General features: G+C 40.8%; 1 protein-coding gene and 1 long non-coding RNA gene across 13 annotated transcripts in view; one reads left to right on the top strand and one right to left on the bottom strand.

Annotated features, from left to right (window-relative positions):
• HTR2C (5-hydroxytryptamine receptor 2C) overlaps positions 1-22,130 on the top strand; it is a 211,870-nt gene that overhangs the window by 75,314 nt on the left and 114,426 nt on the right. The gene's annotated exons all lie outside the window — the stretch shown is intronic.
• LOC148222073 (uncharacterized) lies at positions 10,996-17,781 on the bottom strand. The gene is made up of 2 exons (XR_015806916.1): positions 17,622-17,781; positions 10,996-11,375 (listed from the first exon to the last, which is right to left on the bottom strand). It is a non-coding gene; the product is annotated as an uncharacterized LOC148222073 (long non-coding RNA).

Below are 22,130 nucleotides of genomic sequence, written 5' to 3'. Positions count from 1 at the left end.
TTATTTTAAACTTTATTAATGTATCTATTGTAGTTTGATCTTTTGTCAGAGAGTGCTAATATGTCTCCAGACCATCTTCTCTGCTGTGCCTTTATAAATACTTAGAGTTGCAATATCCATAAAAAACATCTGTGGGCTTTAATAAAGTTTTATTTTGTTATGAACTTACTTGCCTGAAGCACAGAGTTCTGAAAGTATACTTTTAATGCTACCTTTCAAAATGCTTATGGTTGAGGGGATGAAGAAGTTTTTTTCCTATTTTGCAGTGCTCCTAGCAGTTGTCAATAATGAGTTTTTTAAGGATCTAGGTAATAGTACAAGTGCTGAAAAAAGAGGTGCAAGTGCAGCCATTTCTGCAACTTCTGCTAAAGCACTGATAAATCTGCTGGCTTCCAGTAACACTGCAGTGCCATTAGACTGAAATATTGATAATTGCAATTAAACTTAGATTATTTCCCGTACACTTTCTTCTTACAGTGCCTGTTGATGTACTCCCTTTTCTTAAACTCACTAGCTCTGAAGTAGTTTCTTCCTTTCCACAAATGACTCTTGGGCATTCTAGTTGGCTACATCACCTCTTTTTTTCCAGTAGAGAACTTTTCCCAGCGCTGCTGCAGGGCCCCCAGAGGCTGATTTTCCTCTCTGAAGCAACTCGTGACCTCTCCAGTGTGGCTTTATCGTGTCCTCATTGTACATGCTGTGTGTATTTGTCACATACACAGCGCATGCAATGTGGACATAATGGAGCTCGATGGCCGCCTGAAAACAGAAAAAACACCTGGAAGAAATGTTGTGGGCCTGGTTATATTTGGGATTTTTTTTGTTGTTGTTGTCAGAGGGTTTTATAGCTTCCTTGGTGTTGTCTATGCTGTTCTTGTGTATGAGATGGGGTCCGAAGATTGTGTTGCAGATACAACAAAATAAGGCATTAAACCTCACAGGGTCATTGCAGTTTTCCAGATCTTCACAAAAGAAATCTTTTTGCAGGACTTAAATAACAGCAGGGATGTAATTTTGGCTCCTAGTAGCAAGGTGATTCACTTTGGGTACATGTATTCGATTAGTGTTATTTTGTGGTATTTAATTTATTTTTTTCATATTCTGTGCTTTGTACTATCACTGAGAGTTTGGGGAAAAAACCTGCATTTCTCATGTAACAAGAAAATGTGCAAATCTTGCACCAGCATTTAAGTTTGGGGGTTTTTGTTGTTGTTTTTTGTTTTGTTTTTATTTTTTGTTTGGTTGGTTTATTTTAAAAACCCAAAAGAGCAAAGCAAAACCAAATCTTCTAGTTTGTCTTAAATAAAAAAAACCCCTAACCCTACCATTTATATCCTAGCTTTTTACAATGTTATTCCATGAGAAGTTTTTTAATGTTGTTCTTTTTTCAGGCAGTTCTACTCACTGGTCTACATTAGCAAAGACAGAGCCCTGTTCCATGTTTTCTCTGTCGTGACTTAACACTTTTAAATTATGGGGTTTTTTCACTCAGTGATTTGACAAACTGAACATTTGTGTGAATTGTAGTTACCCCTGGTAAGTGCTAAAGTACAAGGAATTAGATATTTAAAAGTGAAAATTATTGCAGGGGCAAAATATTGCACCTAAAGTGACTTGTGGAGGCTGCAAAAATGAAAGTCCATTTTCAACTGGTATAGCCTGAATGTGTAGTGGGCCAAAATCTGCTTTCAGGAGCTGAAGCCCTGCCCAAGAACAGGAACTGCTGTGCTCTTTTCACTGCGCTGAGATCAATTGAAAAAGGACGAGTGTGTGGTGGCATGGGACACATTTTCAGAGACAGTGAGGATGTGCCAACAAACAACTCTCTTGGGGGAACTGCATTGTGGGAATATCATCTCAGCACCCTCGTGTCATTGCCTGTCCTGAGCCTACATAAATGCAAATGAAGACCTGACATGAGATAATGAAAATTAGTTTCTGATGTTTTTTAAAAAAGTGCATGCAGTGCAGAGAGTGCCACAGAAGCAGTGCTTTGCTTCCGGGTATTTTCTAAGAGGAGCTGGGATGTATTCCCTAAAGCTCAGTCCTGCAGGTGTTGGTTGTGGCTGGTGGGAGCTGATGGAGCTCCTCTGACCTCGCTCTGTGTCCCACTGTCGTGAAGGAGTCCTTGAGGGCTGGGACTCCCTCTGCCAGGGTAGTTTTGCTCTCACTGGATTTTTTTTTTATTCCTCCCTTATAAATCACTATTTTCATTAATCCAATTGCATGGAAAAGGATTATAGCCTCAGAATAAAATCCAGGCGTAATTAAAAATGTAAAAGCCGCTTATGTTTTTAGGCCAAAGTTATTAGAGGAAGGTATCAACCTACCAATATTAATACCCCAGTCTCAGCTGGGAGGCTGTTATCATGATGAAAGTGCCTGATAATGGCCTGGTCACTGAATATTTTATTGCAGATAACTTCTGCTTGTGTTTGCCTCTCATCTATGTGCACCATAAGCTATCCACAGCAGCCTGCCTCTCACACACTTTGTGAGCATCCTGGTTTTTTCACGTTTCAGGAAAACTCTTTTTTAAAGGGCTAATCTAGAAATATTGTGAAAGCAAGAAGAGTTTGTGACAGACTGTTCAGGGCACAAGGGCTGTGGGAATCACCTCTGTAAGAGGATTGAGGCATATTCCAGTCTTCAACATCTGCATCTTAATCCATCTTTTCATAATGAATACTCCCTTATCAAATATCCTCTCTGCATTTGTAGTTTCCATCAAATGCCTGTCTGGACAAAGAAAAATGGCAAACTGGAACAACTCTCAGCCATCCCATTATTCATGCTGTGTGCCCAACTTTCAGGGATGCAATTGTCTGGGTATTCAGTTTTCAAGCCTGCTTTGTCACTCTTTGAGTAGAGCACTTTTAAATTACTTCTTTATAATTAAATCAATCGAGGGGCTGAAGTAACCTATTATTATTTTCAATGCAAAGATTGAAACTTTTTGACCTTTGTTTTCTTCAAATGGGAGGTGTTTCATTTTGTCTCCACTGTTTGGAATTAAATGAGTTTTCTGTGAAGGAAAGGATGCTGAAAGACTTGTTCCCTGATGGAGGCTTTAGATGAAAGATTATGGACCTGAGTGACTCTCAAACTGCATTATTCAGAATCTCCTCCACCTAGACTGTGCTCAACTTCACACTCAAGACTCAAACATCCTTCACCTGACAGTCTGTGGCATTTGGCCCTCTGATGGTAAATGAGCTTTGCATCTGAAGCAGTGAATGGAATCGCTTAGAGCATCAGTGCTAAACTGCAAAAGGGATGGAGACAAATTACCCCCCAAATGTCCATTTATCAGCCTCTGAGCTTACAGTGAGTCTTCAATGAAGAAAGCTCTTTCTGATGTTCCTTTCTAGTTTAGGTATATTTTTTGATGGTTTTTCTTTTCTTCTCCTTCCTTGATTTGCTTTCCTAGTTCCTTTTCATGGAGATACTTTGATCTTTCATTTCAGTAATGGCATATTTGTGATCTTTGTTCTCCTCCAAGTGGCCCCGTGTGGTTTGTGCCTCATTTTTTTGGGGTGTCAAAAGCAATGCTGACTTTCTTCTGTCTGATTTAGGGAAGCTCTCTGCTCTCTATCTAGTGTTGCTAGTGTCCCAGGCAGGTGCTGAGGTGCTGACTCCCTGGGCTCCTCTTTCTCTTGCTCTGTGCTCTGGGGTTTGGCTGCTCGTGTTCAGCCTGGCAGTGGTGGTTATATTCTGAGGTGCCTGATGGCAGCACCAGCTGCTAGTCCAAGTTATTTCAAAATGTTTATTTACATAAAATAAATTTAGTCTCTAGGTTATGCTGAGGAATTCTCTGTATCTCTAGTCTGTTCTAGCAAGAAAGATGCTGTGCCAGAAAAAGAGATTTCATAAGAGGCAGCATTAAAGGACTACATGTTTTTACTGCTGTGCACAGCTGAGGAATTCCAAATTTAGTATTGTCTGCATGTGGTGGAAAAATACAAACTCGGGGAAAAAAAGGCTAAAAAAAGAGAAATGCAAAGATTCAGCAGAGTGTTCCTTCATGTGTTTCCACTGTAGAAGTCTTGAACCTCAGTGAAATGCTGATTTTTCCTCTGTTAACACACTTGCAGCTCTACTGGGTACAGTATGAAATTTGTTTCCTGCTGTCAACAGCCTTGCTCAACTCTTGTTTTTGGGAGCAGGAGCCTTTCACATGTGCAGGGCTGGTGGAGGGGAATGAGTGATGGGGTCTGAATCCTGTAATACAGAGAGAATTGAAACTTTGCCTGTTGCCCTAAATAACCAGTAAAGAACAGCACTGCAAATCTCTACCTTCCACGTGTTCCAATTCCCTTCCCTAAATCTGGATGTGGAGCAGGAATCTGAACTACCAAGCGCCTTTATCTGCATAAATCACTTCTTGCAGGGATTGAGACGTGCTGCCCTGTGGCCTGGCTCCCAGGCAGCTGCTGGGGCAAGCACAGCTCAGCTGCAGCAGCAGCTTTCTTTCTGCCTGTGCCCTGGCTGCTCTGCTGCTGCCATCAAACCCTCTGCAGAGAGGGGCATGCTTAAACCTGTCCAGGTTTACCCTGCTGAGAGGTTTGTGAGTGTGCTTTGGTGCTGGGAGTTCTTCATTCTGCACCCTTCTAATTGTGTTCTCCTGCTTTAGCTCAGCTGGACCGGGAGCATTGAGCAGAGGAAGGTGGGTGTGTGTAAGAAGAGTTGGATGCTTGTGTGGTGCTGGCTCCTGCCCTGTTGGTGTTTGAGAAAACAACAGTGGGGAGTGATGTGGTGGTGTGCTGGGGAGAGGGGAGACCTTTCACCTTTATAATGCTGGGCCTCTTTTTTGACAAAGGCAAGCTCTGGAGTAGATATAGAATCATAGAAGCATTTAGGGTGGAAAACTGCCATATGATCATCGAGTGCACTGTGTGCTGTAAACCGTTGTTCTGCACCACTTCCTGAGCAATAACTCCTGCCTCAGGTACTGCAAAGCCACACTCTGCTGCTGAGTCCTGTCTGCAACAAATGAAACATTTGCAGGTCCAGGATGTGCCCTGGCTGTAGTTCTGCCTCCTTGGACTGCTGACTGGAAGGGCTGAAGTTGCCTTTCAGTATGAAGGGTAGAAAGAAATGAGCTGTCTTTGGGCAGCTGCTGAAGCTGACCTTGTGTAGAAATTCTCATGTGCCCAGGAGTGTATCTGCGCTATGTGGTCTCTCCTCAAAGCAGTCCTCGCTGGCCCCTTTCCTGCCCTTGTGGATTAGGAGAGACTGGGGCTGCTTGTGAAGGCTGAGGGGACAGGGTCCGGGGAGAAGGTGGTTTCCAGGGCACATTCCTGCAGCTCTGCATTTGTTTCATTCTTGTTGATTAATTGTTTTCAGATAGTTTGTCGTTATTTTCTATATTTTTCTTACACTCCATTTTCTTTCCTCTCTTTTCCCCTTTCTCCATCGTTTCCTTCTCACTCTATAGGACTATGCTTGGCATGAGAAATGTTGTGGTAGAACTAAAAGGTATTTTTGTTTTGAGCTTTTTTCCTATCCATTAATTAGAAAAGCTGTAGGGCTTTTTAATTACTCTGACAACGAGGAACAAAGTTTCTTTTGTATTTTTTTGTTATGCTTCCCTGAACAACTTTAAAATTGTAATATTCTAACTTTCACTGTGGGCTTTTTTGCATGATGCTGATAATGTGGATTTGAAGTTGCATAGGTATATCCCCAAAGGCTGTGCACAAATGAATTCACTGCCATTGATGAGCATTCAAACTGACAAAAACACTGACACTGAGAGTTACGTGTTGAAAAAGGACAGAACACAAACAATTTAAATATTTTTCTCGTGTTTGAGTATATTTGTGGTGTCTGATTGAGCTGGTTAGCAAAATAAAGACAGATGGCAATGAATTCATTCCAACACGTTTTCATTATGGTACAGCTATTCCGACTTCTCACAGCCCCTGTGAAAGTTATCTTCTTGTTTAAATTTCCTTTGCTGCTGCTGTCCACACCCTGTCCAGGGAATTCAGAGGTAGTGTGATTAGAATATGCATGGAGAATGATTCTTATTTGCAAAATAAAAATTAAAATATCTGAATGAGGAACTGCCTTTAACCAGATATTCAGTGGTGCAGTGAGTAAGAATTTAACTCTTTCTCCTTTAAAGTTCACATCAAAACTATAACAGGATTAGAAGAGAGTTTATCATAATTGAATTTTAGCCAGGCACTTTTCAAATTCTGAAGATGACACAGTAATTTTCAGTCCTGCCTTCATTAGGAAGAGTGAGAACATTGCTGTTAACACAAGATATGAGCAGCAAGAGCAGGCACTGCACCTGGCCTGCCTGTGCATCCCCTGGCAGCTCACCTGATTGTCTGGACACTGCCAGGGTGATGGGACCATCGTTTCTGTGTGTGGGAATGGTCATATGGAAAGTTTTAATGGTTTATAGGTCCCAGCATAAAGAGGGGAGGAGAGAAAATGCCCTTCAAGGGCTGTAACCACCTGTAATTGATGCTGTGTCCAACAACTCTGGTGTTCTTGAAGTTTTTGCCCTAAATAAATTTAATCTTTAATGCTTTTTATCTTAATGCCATTATTGTATTTTCTAGTAATTTCATCTATGGCTTTAAAGGAATACTTGAATTTTCAAGGATTGTGCTAACCAGTCAGCATCTTGCCTCATTCCTTTGACATATTTCAAAAATGCCCATTATCTTGGCACCTTCCATATGCAGAAGATATTATAATCAATGTATATTGCTGGTCTATGTGAAAAAGTGTGCAGAAAACACAAGAGTAAAGCAGTATTCACTGTAGTATAAATTATGTGGGGGGGAGTTTGAGACATCTGCAGTATTTGCAGAACGCTCAATTGGTTCTTCTATGTCAGATTTGCTACAGAATTATAGATATGAGGAAACATGTGTCTTGAATATAGATGATTCTTGTTTTCCTTTGCTGTTGAGCATCCCAACAGTGACTGGAGTGTGGATGTGCTCTGTCATTATCCCTCCCTGGCTACTTCTCTGCTTGCCCCCCTGCCTGCCATGGGTATGTGCATGGGCAGAGTGAGGAGGGGGCAGGTCGAGCTCAGAACTCTTCATCTTTCCCTCCTGTGCTCCTGGGATCCTGTCTCCTGCTGACTGCCAGCCCCTGCAAGGGAGGAATGCCTACAGGGTATAGGAATACTGTCTTAGTAGGGCTGCTCACGACCAGGGGTAGTGCCCTGTGCCCACCATAAAGCTTTGGAGCTGAGAGTGAGGAGGTGTAAAAGGAGAAGGATATTTATCTGTCTGTGCTAGCAGCCTCCTGCAGCTCGGGGAGGCTGAAATCCTGGCAGCCACGGTCTTCTGTTACTGCTTGTTCCTCCACTAGCAGAGCTCTGGGACTGCCTGGGATTTCTGCACCAGCTCCCCTGTAGCCACATCTGGCCTGGCCTGCCACAGTCACAGCCTGTCCTGAGCCAAAGCAGTGCTCAGACTACTCCTGAGTGAAGCTGGCTGTGAGACTGTGGTCAGAAGGCTGCAACTGAGGCACCTGCAAAACCTAACATTTTCTGACTCTGAATTGACACCATGTCCATTAATGGAAATGTTTTGTCCCTAGATGTAATAGACCAAACAAAAAGAAAGGCATAAATAGTGAGGTTAAATACTGCATGCTAAAAATGTAGTGCTGCTCTGTGCTGGAGGTGGTGAGAGGACCAGAAGTACTTTGATAGAAGGAAAGAGGTGGAAATTTGAGGGAAGGAAAAAAAAAGTAAGGGCTTGTGCATATGCATCATTCTGTGGAGAAGAGGGTAGGAGGGAATACATTGACATCTGTAGATGCAAGCTAGGTTTACAAAGAGCTGAGAGAATCATGCTTAAGCTCCAGTAGGTATTTTGGGAGAGAGGAACAAAGAAATAGCAGTTCAGGGTGAGGCCAGTCCATCCAGAAGGCCTATCCATGTGGATTTCCCTAGGGATAGTGTAGGAAAAGCCCCTAGGGACCTCCTTGGGGATGGAGACTGCCAGAAGTTCCAGCCCCACTTCTGTCTCCTTTTGCTAATCTGGAAATCAACCTGGGTCTCCAAATGAAACAATCAGGGTGGCCAGGAATTAGGAACCACCAATAAAGTCGAATCTAAGGGAATGCCAACCATTGGAGAGGTGGTGAGTTTGTCATGTCTAAACGTATTTTAGAGGGAGGAGCTGCTTTTGAGAGAATATGATGGTCTTCTCAGAGGTTGTTGCTGCCCTGAGGGCTCTGTTGCAGGGCTGGTTTTTTGGCTGTGTGTAGGGTCTGTCCTGAGGGCAGTTTGTCCTGCTGTGTGCCTGCAAGCTCCTGGCCAGGCATCCCCTCTCCCCATTCATAACAAGTGCTGCCAGTTCAGCGTGCAGCTCTCCCCAGTGCTGTGTGCTGGGAAAAGGCAGCCATGGAAGAGCCAGCATGATAATGGCAGGCTGGTAATGTGCTCCCTGTTTCTCTGGAAAGCACTGCCACGGCTCAGGAGTGCCAGCACTTTTAACTCTGACAAACTTAAGGGCCTGGCTTTTATTGGAAGTCTAGTCCATGGAAGAAATGAGTTTTAAATTTTTATTCTGTTTTTGATTGCCACCAAAATACCATGCAGTGGAGGGGAATGTGCTGTATCCTTTGTGTCTGTCACATATTTTGGTATTTTCTGTAGAGCTATAGCACATTCAGCATGTGGTGTAGGCTCATTCAGTCCCATCTCTATTGCATTTCCTACAGTGAAATGCTATCGTTCCCTATTTATCTTTTCTCTCCCTTCCTGTGTTCCTGACTTGCTTTCCATTCCAGATATCCATTCTTAGGAACTTTTGAGAAAAGGCTTTCACAGAGGTACGTGTCCTGTGTTTTGGTTGGAATTTATTTAGCTCATCACAGCCTGACTTGTTCATGGGAAAAGATTGTGTTGCCAGGTCCTAGCACTGACAGCATGAGGGAACATTTTCACAGGATAGAGACAGAAGTATGTCTGTGGCAAATAAAACCTACATTAGACTTGTTCATGTCTTGAACAGGGTAGCAGAGTCACATTTCACCCTGTGAAGATAACCAAAGCACGGTCCTCAGGCAATAACACCAACCCAGGGGATCATGCAGCTCCCCTTGCACTCTGTCACTGTTACCTGATATCTGCCCTCTTAAAGCTCATCTGGGGCTGCCATGAGCTGTCACATTCGTGATTCTCTTACTGCAGGTGGTTCTGATTTCTGTCTCTCTTTGCTAATTGTCATTTTTGTAAAGGGAGTGAAGACTTGAGTCGTTTAAGCATGACCTTTGAAATGTCATTGCTAATTTATTCTCCCATCACTGATTGTGGAAAGACTTAGCCATGTGTTCTTTTAGCCCACTTATTATGTAAGTTCACAGATCATGACATTTCTAGCTTTTTTTTTTTTTAATACCAGCTGCATTTAGGGCAGTTTGGTGTCAGTGTAAAGCTCCAGAGCTGGTATTGCCCTGGTTCGTGTGACTCAGTTGTGATATTGAGTTAGTCTGAGAAATCTTCTTCTTACTGTTTCATCTGGGGAGAAACATCAAGTATTTCAAAGTATCTCAGCTGTGCTGCATTATTTCCCTCACAAAGGTTATGTGTGTTACCTCAGTAGAGTGTCTGAGTGTTTATTTGGAACGTGTGGAAGATTTCAGAGAAGCACGACCTTGCTGTGCAGCAGATTTCCCAGTGGAAGTGCTTTCCCATTGAACAGCAGAGAAAGACAAGAGCTTTGTCTGAGGGCCAAATATGTGATTCATACCACGAAGGTGAAGCTGAGCATATCATCATCTCATGTCTAAGAATGAGCCTATGCGTCTGCTTCAGACATATGATTTACTTTTTTTCTGACCCCTTCTTTGACCTGCTGGCCAAAGATTCCTGGTGCTGCTGAGGAGAGCCCAGAACTGTCCTGTCACCCTCGGGTGTCTGTGGCCTTTGAGGACGGTAAGAACTAGAGCCAAAATATGTGCCTGAGAAGGTTTACTTTTGGCTTCATTTCTTCCTCTCCCAATCTTTCTATTTTTGATTGTTTGAGGGGGTGGGGTGGAGCACGAGGGGAATTGGGAAATGTCTGATTAGAAGTGTGATTCCAGAATATTATACGTGATAAAAGTAAAAGCTGGGGGATGCAAATGTAAAGGGTACAAAAGTACGTCCTACTGAGCTTCTTGTAGAGGAGAGAGGCTGTAAAGGGTTGTGCTCAAGATCTTCAGTGTTCAGTCACTTTTGAAAACATGAAATCTTCTTGGTTCCTTAAGAAAGTAAAGCAAATATTATTTTTAGCACTCAATTATTGGAGCTGAGTGAAGCTGTACATTTGCCATCACAGGCATGTTTTCAATGAAACTTTACATTTTCATAAGTGGATGTCTCTGAGAAATCTTATTTTTCTTCATATTTTGCAATTCTGAAATCTAACAGACAAAAGACTTTTTTGTAGAAATACTTAGGAAAATACTGCTCTGTGTCCAGACAAGATCTATGTAACAGTTGATAGGAGCAAAAAATGAATTTGGCACTTCAGAATCTGACTTGATATGTGGGAACTAATTTTTATTTAGCAAAAATAAGATCACATGGATACATATTTTTGCTTTTTTCCCCCAGTTCACCTTGCCAACTTGGGCTGAAATTAGAACCATAAAAGTCACTAAATAGCTTCAAGAAATCCTATTTTTCGTACCTCTGACTTAGCAACCTAGAATTAAATTTCATGTGTATCAGATGGCATCTAAATTATTGAGGATACTTTTTTCTTTTTTTTTCTTTCGCAAAACTAAATTTCTAATGTTCAAGGCAGCCTCTTGCTCCCACTTGTGTGTGTAATTTTTGCTGGATGGTGTTTGCCTGGGCTAGCAGACTTTTCAGCAGTTGGCTTTCCTGCTTTCTCTGTGAAGTTAACCAGTTACATTTGCCCCAAAGTGTGTTCACTGACTGCTCTGAATTCCAAGATTAAAATTACAGAACGTGCAAACCGTTTATTCTTTATCACCAGATGTGGTATTGAGCACTCACACTTTCCTTGTACATGTCAGAACATGTAATTTTTTAATTGTAAATTGTTTAATTAACCACAGTAATTGTTTCTGAGTTGTAAGAGATTGTTTCAAATTCTTCTGGAGAAGAGATGTTGCTTGCTTGGAGAATCATATTTTTTTAATGAGGATTTGTGATGAGTGTGACTGCTTGGGGGAGGCCCATCGAGTCAGTGGGGTTATTTGCTTCCTGCAATAATATTCCAGGCTTGCCAGAGGGTGGGTGGAAGTGGTGCTGGGCACAGCCGCACTGAGGAATAATGTATAGAAGGTCATTTGGTCTGCTCTCTCTGGAGATAGGAGGTGCAGATCCATGTGGCAGCAAAGTGCAAAGGTTGTTGTCTTAAAACCCACAGATCCACCTGAGAATGAAAACAAAGGAATTATATCTTCTTCCCCCAGTAACGTGGCAGGATCCGCAGCCCAACTGAGGTGCACCAGCACTAGTGCAGACAGCATGGGCAACAAACAGGAGGGAGCCACTGAGAGCCATTGTGGAGCAGCAAAACTGTGGGACTCAGGATGAAAAGAGAGCTTATGAGCTTTGGAGGAAGAGATGTGCAAATCTGGGACTGCAAGGATGTCATGAGTTCATGCAGGGAGAAAATTAGAACGGCCAAAACCCAACTAGAACCTAATCTGGCACTATTTCCGTAAAAACAATAAAAAATGTTTCTGTAATTACATCAGTGACAAAAGGAGGGCTATGGACAATCTGCAGCTTTACTGGATGCAAGACGAAAAGTGACAAAGGATGAGGAAAAGGCTGAGGTACTTAAAGCCCTCTTTGCCTCAATCTTTAATAGTTGTTCTGTAGGTGCCAACACCCAGGTGGGAAGAGATGGGGAGCAGAATGAATCCCCCATAGTCTGAGGGGTCAGTGACATCCTGCACCACTTAGACATGCACAAGTATGTGGGGCTGGATGGGATCCAGTCCTGGAAGAACTCTCTGAGCCACTGCCCATCCTTTACCAGCAGTGCTGGCCAGCTGGGAAGGTGCTCCTTGACTGGAAGTAAGCAGCTCTGATGCCCATCTATACAGGAAGGGCTAGAATAAGCATCTGGAGAGCTCAAAGTCCTTTGTAAGAGGAATTTTCTATGAGATGGTAAAGATTTTCTGTGTGGTCCCAGTTTTGTTTTTCCTTCAATAGTCATTCTAGCTTCTGATCTTGTTTAGCTCCACTACTTTCTGCCTCAAGGGTTTGTATTTAGTGGGCTTCTCACATCTGTGCACTAAACCTCAGAGCACCAGAGGTGATTTCCAGAACTGCAGCAGTGCTGTGGGATCCCAGAGAGGAAATTCTGGCCCATTAGGATTACAATGGGACTGTTTATCCCAGTCCTCTACAGGAGCGAGTGCTGAAGGCTGCATGTATTGAACTACATCCAAATTATAACTTTTTGGCAGTGGGTCCCCTCTAGCTGGCAGTGTTGCAAGTGCAGTAAGTTTATATTCCATCAGGATTCACTCTTCCTTCTGGACCAAGCAAACTAAGGGCCCGCAGCCTCTTGTTACACTCAAAGTAGCACCCATCACTACTTAGTTCAGATTCTCCAGGAGCCCCAGAATCTCTATCATAAAAAAGTGCTTCGCAAGCTAAAGATTGTTAAAAATAGAAATCTTCCTTCTAATGTATCCACAGGGTTAAAGGATTAGATTTTACTTTTTAAAATCAAAGATGAAAATTCAATTTTCAGAATTTTGAGATGGATCCAGTGAGCCCTTGTGCAGAAGTAATGTGTTTGGATTCCCATGAGTAAGATGAGAAACCTGGCTAGGGCACCAGTGGTAATTGATAAAGTGATTCAGCACTGCTTTAACATTTATTTCCATAATTTTTTTTTGTGTACAAGAGCTAAGTAAGTTCTGTTTGAACCAAGTGGGTATGGAAAAACCCTGTTTTGTGCATTTTGCTTCACTGTATCACTGAGCCCACTAAGAGCAAGAATAAGGGACAAAATGAGGTTACAGGAGTGTGCTGCAGATGCAATGACAGTCTTTAAAGCCGTCGTTCCCACAAATCTTTGTTTTTCCTCATGTTGGACCGTCTGGTGGTGTCTCCTGATATGATGCCTCAATAAAATAAAATAACTTGCTTCTGTGTATTTCAGGGATGCTCAGCTATTGTGGGTTCGTATTGAAATCCTTTATAAAGCTTTCAGTTCCACAGTGACTTACACTGGTGAGACCTGTATAAGCTCACAACTTTTGTAGCTCTAATCTTGTTAGTTAAAAGGTGGCATGCTGATAGTTTCATTTCACAGTTGAATTTTTTTAATTATCTCTGAAGATGGATTTTGGCTTCTCAATTTTGGCCACGTGGTAGCATAACCTACAACACAGTATGGAAAAAGAAACCTCAAATTGAACGTGCTTCAGGTCATTTTTTAGCTCTGGATCTCTATTTATCTGCACAAGAAAGTTTTAACTTGACCTAAGGAAAAAAGAACAAATCAATAAATCCAATGAGAGTTTGCAATGTAGTACTGATATAAAATATGATTTATTAAGTCTGTAATCACAAAAAATCTGTTATATACTGCTGCCACTGGGGGAATATAACAGCTGAATAGTTAAACACCACTTGGTTTAAATGTCTTGTGTTTTGCCTCCACTGCAGGTAAAGGATGATACTGAAATTGATATTGAACTAAAATATCCAAGCAAAAACTTTTGTTCATTTTTAAAATGTACATCCATCCATCAATATATGTGTATGCTTTTATTTAAATATGTGAGATATATTTTACCACCCATATATAAATATGTATTTATTATGCCAGTATGTATCCAGTGCTCCCTTCATATCTATCCCTGGAGAATTCATCAAGGACAGACCTGATCTCCTGGATATTCAAGACTCCATTCACTTTATTTGAGGCACTCTTATCCTCAGCCAAATGCTTCCATTCACAGGTTAGCCCTTAGCAGGACTAAAAGGCTTTTAATTTGACTAATTAGTTTTGATGTCTAAGAACTAGATCATCTTACAACACTGGAAAATTTCTGTTCTCATTTGCATCTTCCTTAAATAGAGAGAAAAATTTGTTCTTTTTGAATCCTGCCTCCTTAGCCAGGTTGTTCATTCTCCAGAAATTCCTTCCTGACCCTGAAATAGTCCTGGAATGACCCTGGAATTAAATGCTTTCCATGACTGAGAATGACTTGTGTTTCTGGGCACAATAAATATGGTATGTGAGTGCTCTGCCTGGGAATGATCTTTGCCAGGCACATTAGGTTATCAGAAATCATAGAAGGGAGCATGCTTTTGGATTGCAAGCTGTTTAGGAATTTTCCACCATGTCTGTGTGCTTTGAACCAAGTTTTCAAATGGTTCAATAAATGGCTTTCCATGTTATATGTTAATTTAGAAGACCACAGATTTTCCAGAGTGAGCTATGCATTCTCTTTAGTGTTTAATGTCTGTGCACTGTATGCAATGTTTAGGGTTGAGTGCAGACTTCATGTTGGCTAAATGAGGTGTTGAGAACTCATAAGAAGCTTCTATTTGCTTTTCTGGCTGATCTGAAATGCAGAACATGCAATCTTGTGGCTTTACATACACTTTGTCTATTTTTTCAACTCAAGGACTGAAACCCTTGCAGCTCTCCAAGCTGCTTCCAACAATTTGCCAGCACTGGGCAGGTACTTGATACCTTATCAGCCAAAGGCTGTGCCTGGGTGTTCCTGTGCAGATTTACCCCTGCCTCTCTGCACTTCACTTTCAGAAAGGCTGCATTTAGTTAAAGTCCCAGCCAAGGGTTTCAAACTCTTGGCTAAAACTGAATGAAGAAACACTGGAATTGTCTTTCCTTCTTTCCTTATTCTAGGTGAGATATATATATATATATGTATGTAAGAGCTGTTCATGGAGGTGGTATTCGCCATTCTAGAAAAGATGGATCAAACTGTGATATGGCTGGTACCCACTATTTATTACAGAACCATCTAATTTAGAATTTTATGAAATTTTTGAAGACGTAGATCATGTAGGTTAGGCTGAATGGGTGGGTAAGAGAACATTGTTAAACACAAAATGAGAGCAAGGCCATATTTCCTAACTGTTAGTGAGGATTTGTTTTGTTTTGTTTTGTTTTGTTGGGGGTTTTTTTGCATTTTTTTTGCCAAATTCTGGAGCACTGCTGGGTTTTAGGAATATCTTCACAGAACAGCAGAGTGACTTTACAGAGATAAATGTTACTTTTAGACTTCCTTGGAAGAAAAGCTGAATAAAAAAATCTGTAGTGAAATAACAACTTGTTCTCTTTGCTGTTCTTCTGCCTGCTCTTTGTCATGTCTCTTTTTTTTTCCCCAACTTAATGTCCCACTTACGCAGTATGCTGCAGGGGAAGTACTTGAGCAGCAAATGAACTGGGTAGGCAGAAGCTTGATTTTTCTAGATGTTTATTGCCTTACACCCTACTGGCACTTGACAGCTTGGACTCTCCAAATTCATGAAATCCATGGCAGTTGCAGTCTCATATCTATTTTTACTGAAATGCTATTTTGCTCCTTACTGTCGGTGTCAAGCATGCTTAAGCAAAGTGGGCTGAGAACTGTGTCTGCTGTGGTTTACAGACTGCCAAGCTTGGTACAAGGAATCAGTAAATAACATTTTAACCTATTAGTTAAACAGGCTTTTGAAGAATTGTGACTCTGCTTTGACTGGTGGGAAAATAACAGGCTGTGTAAATAATACTGAGGAAAGGGTAATGATTTTAAGATGGCCAGTAATGAGGAGAAATGAAGTACACATCAGCACTATGTAGTGCCCATCAGTTGGGATTATGATTAAAAGAATAGTTTACTATTCAATAGAACAGAAATCCAAAATATTATGTAGAAAATCTGGGGAAAACATTTTTTGACAGCTGTTCTTGTAGAAGATGGAAGGTGAACCATGCATTCTGCTATTCCTGATACCTTGTCTGCTGACAGAGGTTTTTAGCTCTTGCCTGGCTTGTCACCAGTTATGAAATTTTGTTTTTAGTCTCTTCTCCAGTTTCAAGCAGAGAACATAAAAATTCTTTCACATTTCGTTTGCACAAATTTGTTGGTTTCTGGAGTAGTTCGGGGGATCTGAACTTGCAGCTTGGCAACATTTGGATGCAGTTTCATAATCTGTTAATTACCATTCTGACCAGGTGAACAATGAACATTTTAAAAGTATTTTTGAGCCACTGTCAATTTTCCCAGATATATTTTAAGATTTTTGTGTGTTTCCTCCTGCCTTGGTCTATCACTGAAAATAATTTATTATCTTGTCATTCTAATATTCAGAAAGAATTGTTCTGTTCTGTCAGTTATCTTGGACAGTTTCTTGGCTTTGGTTTTAATTTATATATTGTTTAGAGTTGCAAGATATTTTCATCTTGGAATTTTTTCAGTTATCTCTGAAAATATGTGGTTTTTGCCATCTCCTGAAGAGTCATTTCAAAATGCACAGCACATAAGAACTACTGCACTTGAACACCATCTTGTAGTGTTTCCCACTGCAGTAACTCATAACTGGTTAAATGGCAAGCCCTGAAGAACTCCTCAATTATTCCTAAGGAGTTCTAAACATCACTGATATGTACAGAATTAATGACTTATTTCTGGTCCTGAATATTTTAGAAAATACTCTCTTGTGAATTACAGGACCTTGCTTTGATAACTGAAATTGAAATGTATTCAATACAGAGTGTCTGTTTTCAATCCCGAATTTATGCTTCTTTTACTCTGTTTTTCTGTTAGTAATTTTCTGGATCACGGCAATTAAATGCAAAATCATATGTCCGAATTCTCTGGGAGGATTTCTGGACAACTGCTGTGGAGTCTGTGAGCATACCTGTAGCTAGCACTGGCTGTGGCCTCCTCTGGATTAATATCCATAAAATGCTTCAGCAACTTGAGCTGTGTGGAAAAGAGGATGTTCTGTTCACTTGTAAGGTGATTTGAAGGAAGTTCCAATAACATAATCTCTTTTTTTTTCCCCCCTGATGCTGATATGTCCCTTGATCTAAAAGAGTGAACAAACAGTGCTGCATCAAAAGTGACAGATTATAGTAAATTAGATGACTCTCTAAATGCCAAGGGGGAAAAAAAATCAAAGGTATCTAGAGACATTCCAAGTGCAGCCAAAAAAACTCCTCTGAGATTCAATCCATGAAAGGACAAGCTAATGAATTTAGGGCTTGTAATCCAAGATAAATAAATCAGAGCTGAGAGGGGGAAGGCTAGTAAAGCTCTGGGAAATGTAAGGGTAATAAAGGACTGACAAATAGGCATGACTGTGTGACATGATGAAGCAGTAGAAATGACAACTATAATAATGTGTCAGTGCTGAGCCCTGGAAGAAAGAAGCAGAAACCACTGCTGTCTGTGATACCAGGGATCTGCAATAGCAATTTCATTCAACATTAGAAAAGTGCTAGGGGAGATACAGGGGTTAAGTGGAGTTGTGATTACTCTGGGACAGAGGCATTTCTGGTGTTGGTAGGTGTGGGTGTATGCACAGATAAAGGCAGAGCTAAGGGATGTCCCTTCAACAGAGAGGAGAAGTCAGGTTAGAGGAGGTAAAAACTATATAGCAAATAAAAGTCAGTAAAAAATGAGCTACGTACCAGAAGGCATTCTAACATTTGGAAATCCTTTCAGGAGGTGTAAGGGCAGGTGTTTCCTGCCTCAAAACTGAGCTCTGGAAAACATGCTGCATGATAGGATACTCCATTTGGATTGTCAGAGAGGTATTGACTGGATGCTCTCATGGGACTCTTCAGTCCCAGCCAGTGTATCACATAAAAGGCAAGGAAGGAACAAGTGTGAGTACTGTGGCAATGGGATAGAATTTTCTGTTTCCATAGATACCTGTGACTGTACATAAGCACTCAACTGCTGTGGCTTCGCTTTGTGTGAAAAGCTGCTGTGGCTTGATTTTCTCCTCATGCAAACAGCTTGGAATATTTGGAAATTACTATGATAACTTCTTATCTATGTATACCTCTACAATCATCTCATGAAATTAAGGATTGCAGCTGAAAACAAAATCCCAGAAGAGACAGGGGGCATTTGTGCACTAAAACTAAAAATTAGATTTGTCAGGCACACACAAGTAAAAAATTACTAAAGTAGGCAGCCTTGTATTCTTGAATTTCCCCATGTTTTGCATCCTCATGACAGACAAATCCTTTCTCTGAGCCATCAGTATATTATTGATGCGGACCTTTTTTTTTTTTTTTTTTTTTTTTTTTTTTTTTTTGTAAATAGCTTTGAAATTAGCGAATGAAGACTGGTAGACAAGAAATGATGAGTTCTGTCTAAAAATACATGTTGTAGCTCTCCTGTTACTCCTCTTCAGAGGAGCCCAAAATTGCTGATTTTACTGGAGCAGGGCAAGATGGAGAAAGGTGTCTGATTTAGACACTGAAAACCATTTTGAAAATCTAAACCTTTGTATTTCTGTATTGCTTGTAATCATGGTAGCTTGTCCTCTTGTTCGAGTACGCTTTTGAGGAAAGCGAGCTCTTTCCTTTTCATAGCCATAGCAACGAGTCATTTTTACGGGTGTTCAGACTCAGCTGTAATCTCTTTTAGTCCTAAAGATGGACCTGAACTGGCACTGGAAGTTACCTTCCTGTCAGTCATACCATTCGGTGGCATCTCTGATAATATCTCTCTCTCTCCTCTTCATAAGTCACTGCTTTTTATTCCTTTTATGTCCTCAGAGATAGCTGCTAATGAGTGGTATCCCTGTATTATTATCCTCCTTTTCAAGGTACATACTTTGGAAATTCTAATGTTGGAAGAGAATAGAGTAGAATAGAATATCATATCCTGAGTCAGAAGGAATCCATAGGGATCATCAAAGGCATGGGACAGCCCCAAGAATCCCACCATGTGCCCAAGAGCATTGTCCAAACTCCTGAGCTCTGTCGGGGTGCTGTGACCACTGCCCTGGGGAGCCTGTTCCAGCCCCACCACCCTCTGCGTAAAGAACTGTTCATCACATCCAACCTAAACCTCCCCTGACACAGCTTCAGGCCATTCCCTCGGGTCCTCTTTTAGCAGCAGGATGTGGGTGCTCATGAGCAAAACCTGTAGCTTCAGTCTGAGCTGCACAAGGCAGGTACAAAATTTCACCTGTCCTTTATTTCACTTACCTGATTCCTGGAGAAGTTATAATCTGATATAATACATTAACTCTGGTAATGTATTAATGAAGAGAATTTTTTTAAAAATACTGGATTTACCCTAAGACAAGGCTTTGTTTCTCAGAACATGACTTTTATACACCTACTCTTCCCAGGTTACACAAACAGTGCATATTTCCTGACTTTTTAATTATTTTCTATTTTCTTCTCAGTCCCATGGTGTTCCCGTTCAGGAGTTCAGATGGGTACTGGGCTTCTGTCTTTGGTGGTCTGGTGTGAGATGGAGCTCAGACCCCCAGTTTTTCCTTTGGAAAGGAAAGCATGGTTTGGTTTTTTTCTAAAACAGCTCCTTGAAGCTTCTGATGTTTTAGCAGCTAATGAACACTGATGCCTTTAACTCATAGCCTGTGGAAGAGAAAGGGCTCTGTGACCTTGTGGTTCCAAGCCTAGGCGTCTGTTAGAATGATGAATCTAATTTGTGTTTGTATATAATAAATGTTGAAATATTAATTCATGCTCTTAATTTAGAAGTTTTGCTATGTGCACTAATTTTAGGCTTTTCAGAAGTTTTTGTTAATATTTCTAATGTCTTGGAAAAATAAGTCTTAAAAGGAGAAGGATGATTATGATGCCTAATATAATACCTACACTTAAATAAAGAGTGCCAAATAACAAAACAAAATCCAGTAGTACTCAAAATGCAAAATACAATCTGCTTAAAATTATCACCATTTTGACAAGCTGAAGGGAAACTCATTTGAAAGAAATACCATCTTCATGGCTGCATTTTTGATTAACTTCCAACTCATGTGAAATGTTGAAAGTTGCTTTCTCCTTCTCTTGATTCAGTATTAGCCCTTTAGCAAAAGAATGTGTGACTATCCTCCATGATAATTTTTATGACACTTTTGTAATTAATTTCCCCAGGTTTATGTCAGTTCTTCAACCATTTCATTTTTGCATCTCAACACCATTTGATTTCCTCTCTTCTGCTTCTCAGTCCCATTGGGAAATAGCTGACACATCAAGGAATTTGCAGAAATTAAGGTGCAAATGGTAATTCAAAGCAGAACTCAGTGAAACAAGAAATAGATATTTTCATTGCCAGGAAATTAATGATGACCACGGTTCCTCAGCCACCATAAATCCGTGAGCCCCACTGGGCTGTTTTTTCTTGCATGCTGCTGGGGTCCAGGTACAATAATTATCCTTTGCTTATTTGCTCAATTTGGAAGGTAAAGCTCCTTTTAAGCTCCCTGAGACAGTTTTCTTTACAGCTCTGAATGAAAGGTGGTTTTTCCCTGTGCACTGCCCATGGATGAAGCTGAGGGTTGGCCAGGTTGTAACTGAGTTTACTGTGAATTCTGGGTGCTGACTCAGTGCTGCAGAGAAGGAAGAGCATTTCCATCCAGTCACCTCCCAAAATTATTAATCACATGCTTCAGTTGAAGGAAAAACAGGTCCAAAAGAGATGCAGAGCTTGTGTCAGAACACTTTTCTTGCTGGGCTCCCTGTACTTTATGTTGTTAAGATTTTCAAGAAGACCACCTAGTCCCTTTTGTAACTTTAAGAAGGGTAGAAAAGAATCAGGTGAGATTTAAAAACTATCTAGCAGAGCAGCTACCTTTCATTTACTTCCTGCTCCACAGGCCTCAGAACTGTCAGCTAAGTGTAAGAGCTTATAATTTATTTCAGCTGGAAGGTAAGTAATTATATTTTTCGACATGCCACCTTTTACTTTGCCTTGTTCTAAGAGACAGAGTTGGCAGATTAAGGGCCGTTTCTTTAATTTATGTTCATCAACAAGTCTCTCATCAGTTTCTCTATAATTTTCTCTCTTGCACTGATAACTCTGAGCATGCAATGCAACCTTGGTGAGCAATGAGGGGACCTAAATCTCTGCAGCATGAGCAGTGCTGGGTCCCTGAGAAGCTCCAAAACTGCTCTGCAGGAATTTTGCCTTTTCTAAACCCAAGTGGTGTGCTTGGAGGAGAGCTGGCTGAAAGCTGACATGACTTGGAGGACAGACCAATTTCCACTGAAATTTCAGTGTTTTTTCTGAAGGTGTCAAAACATGTACCATGTTTCAAGTACAGGTTTAACAGGGAGAAGTTACCTAGTGTTGACTAAGGACACGTAGTCCTGAACACCAGTATGTTCAGCTTGCTTTTTTTTCTAGTCCTTGTTGGCTGCCTTCTTCCTTTGCCTTGTCCTTTGTTTCTGCTTTGTCCCTGGCATGTTTTCAGGTGTGATTCTGCTGTACATGCATGGGTGGTGTGATCTGTATATATTTCTTAGCTGCCAAATGTAATCTGAAAAATGCTCAAGTGTGTTGTTCAATTCCAGATTGTGGAATTCTTGGTGTGAAAGGCAGGAGACCCTGCCTAATTTTCTTGTTTAAAGAATATTATCTTTCCATAAATAAGAGCTTCACAAAACTCACTTGTTGAAACATCAGAAAAAAGAGATCTTCCCAAGTGTGCAAATTGTTGCTATTAATTTGTTTAGCATGTCAATTTTTAATTTTTTTTTCCCTGAAGATGCCTGGTTTTGTGGCTGAATAATAACTCCAACTGGTTTTAAAGTGACACAGGTTCATCTTTCTCCATCCTAGGAATGTCTGCTTTTTACCAGTGCTTCCCATTCCTTTGGATACTATGGCAACTGTATGTATAAATTTTGTGTGTAAACCAGCAAATGAAGCTTTATAATACGTGAAATATTATGAAGCTTTATTTTATGTGAAAAGGGAACCATTGTTTCACCTGGATCTCTGTATATTTGGTGCTAGGATTTTATACCATGAAAACACCTTTTCCAGGGAAGCAAATAAAGCTGTTTGTCTTCTTCATCTACTGAAATAGTGTTTAAGAAATGTAAAATTTGGGACACTTTTTGATTTTGCCTAAAATTCCTTGACCTCATTCAGTTGAGGAATGTGTGTCTGTCTTTGGAAACAGCTGTGGCAAATGGGCACTTGGG

This window comes from Sturnus vulgaris, chromosome 14 (assembly GCF_052056855.1).
Source record: "Sturnus vulgaris isolate bStuVul1 chromosome 14, bStuVul1.hap1, whole genome shotgun sequence".
In the NCBI taxonomy this organism is placed as follows: domain Eukaryota; kingdom Metazoa; phylum Chordata; class Aves; order Passeriformes; family Sturnidae; genus Sturnus; species Sturnus vulgaris.
Note: the sequence above shows the minus strand (reverse complement) of the source record. Positions and strands in the feature narration are given on the sequence as shown.